Source organism: Dasypus novemcinctus, chromosome 4, assembly GCF_030445035.2.
Source record: "Dasypus novemcinctus isolate mDasNov1 chromosome 4, mDasNov1.1.hap2, whole genome shotgun sequence".
In the NCBI taxonomy this organism is placed as follows: Eukaryota; Metazoa; Chordata; class Mammalia; order Cingulata; family Dasypodidae; genus Dasypus; species Dasypus novemcinctus.
The window spans coordinates 104,910,468-104,912,792 of NC_080676.1; the positions used below are offsets into that span (position 1 = coordinate 104,910,468).

Below are 2,325 nucleotides of genomic sequence, written 5' to 3' on the forward strand. Positions count from 1 at the left end.
TTCCTCATATTTTCAAACTCAGAAATTCAAGCTTAAAAACAAACCCACAAAAACTGGTTTGCACAGCACTCCTGAAGAATAGGGCAGAGGTGGAATTATTACACTGAGCTGTGAGTAGTACAAAAAAGCCTCTGCTTGTTCCCCCAATACTCAGTCTACCACAAGTGAATGCATCTTTCAGCCCAGTAATTACATTTTCTAGGAATCCATCCTATAGAAATTATACATGAACATAAAAATATGTACAGGGATGGTCACAGCAGCATTGCTTGTTATTTTTAAAACAGGAAAATAATGCCAAGGAATAGAGAATGACTAAATAGATAATGAATTATTGAATGTAATCTTGAATTACAAAGAAGTATAAATGAATATACCCATACACTAATGTGATGATAGCTACAGTATATTGATGTTAAAAGTTCTACATTCAGAAATATGTACTGTATGATTCATTTATATCAATGAAAAAAAACCCCACTAAGATGTGTGTATATATTTGTGAATACATAGGAAAAAATCTAGAAGCTATACACCATGTTAACAGAGAGAAAGTGAAGGAAGATTTTCATTTTTTACTCTAAATATGTCAGGTAGCTTGAACTCTTAATAATGTACATGAATAACTTTTGTTATTTTTTAAAAGATTCAAACAAAGTCACTATTTACATGTTTGGCAAAGAAGAATAAAAAACCCAAAATGAAAATGCACCAGTGTTTTGACACAAATTTGAAAATTAAGTCCATGTGTGTACCCCCTAATTTGATGATTCCCTAATTGTGGGCTCTTCATTCTATATGTTTTTCTTTTATCAAACAATAGGGATAAAAATACAATTATCAGATGAGAAAAAATACAATGTAAAAAACTACTTAAAACCGTATTGTAAGAACAAGAAAATTTATGTGAATCTTGTTTTTGTTTTGCAGTGGGAAAAAACCTAGGCATGAAGAAAACCTAAAGAAAATCACAATACATTTGATATAAAAATATAGAGCTTCTGAATGGCAAAACACATCGAGTACTAAAAAGATAAGTTCTGGAAAATACTTGCAAAATAAGGCAAATGGTTAGTTTTCTTCCTATACCAAGAGTTCTTAGAAGATCAAAAACAAATAGAAAATTAGGCAAAGATATCAACAGCACTTCTCTAAAGAAAAAAGTAAAGCAAACATTACTCAATCAGTTATAGAAATATGTATTAAATGCTTCTATGTGTAGGCCCTCTTCTACACATTAGGTATTTAGCAGTAAAGGAAACAGACAAAAACATCTGCTCCACAGAGCTTACATTCTAGTGCATTTTATTTATTTATTTTTTATGGTTTTATTTTTTTTTTATTTTATTTATTCATTTTTTAAAAAATACTACATTCAAAAAATATGAGGTCCCCATTCACCCCCACCGCCCCCACCCCACCACTCCCCCCACAGTAACACTCTCCCCCATCATCATGGCACATCCATTGCTTCTGGTGAGTACATCTCTGGGCATCGCTGCACCCCATGGCCTGTGGTCCACACCATAGCCCACAGTCTCCCACGTTCCATCCAGTGGGCCATGGGAGGACATACAATGTCCGGCAATTGTCCCTGCAGCACCACTCAGGACAAAAATATGGAACGCTTCACGAATTTGCGTGTCATCCTTGTGCAGGGGCCATGCTAATCTTCTCTGTATCATTCCAATTTTAGTATATGTGCTGCCCAAGCGAGCACTCTAGTGCATTTTAAAAGATGCTTAACATCACTAATCAAGTGAAGATTAAAATTCTGTAAAATTTTCACTTATTGGCAAAAATTATGACTAGTAAACATCAACATGGAGATACAAGCACTCTTCTATGCTGTTGGTGGGAGTGTAAATTGGTGTACTCCAATTGGAGGCTATCTTTAACAAAAAGTTACAATTTTAAACAGTTGCATACTTTGATGCAGAAATTCCACTGATAGAACTTCTATTATAGAAATTCTTGCAAAGTTGTATGAAGTTGTATACAAGAATTATCGTTGAGTTATAGCTTATATTGGACAACTCAAATAGCTATTAGTAAGTGATTAAAATTATAGGATACACATACTACAGAACTCTATAAAGTCACTGGAAACATAAGCTAGTCCTACATCTAATGACTTGGGTCCATGCCCAAGATACTATTAAATTTAGACAGGAAACTGAATAAAAGGTTACCTAGAAGGATCTGTTAATTATTACAAATTATAGAAATAATGATCATTATATCATAGCTATTTAATACAGAAAGTATCTGAAGGAACATACACACATTATGAATGTTGACTCCCTCTGGAAGATGCATTCATGG

The 2,325-nt window shown here is 33.5% G+C and overlaps 1 non-coding gene across 1 annotated transcript; it reads right to left on the reverse strand.

Moving 5' to 3' along the window:
• Positions 1-1,613: 1,613 nt before the first annotated feature.
• On the reverse strand, positions 1,614-1,720 carry LOC111765951 (U6 spliceosomal RNA). Its single transcript, XR_002798145.1, has one exon. It is a non-coding gene; the product is annotated as a U6 spliceosomal RNA (small nuclear RNA).
• Between the last annotated feature and the right edge of the window lie 605 nt (positions 1,721-2,325).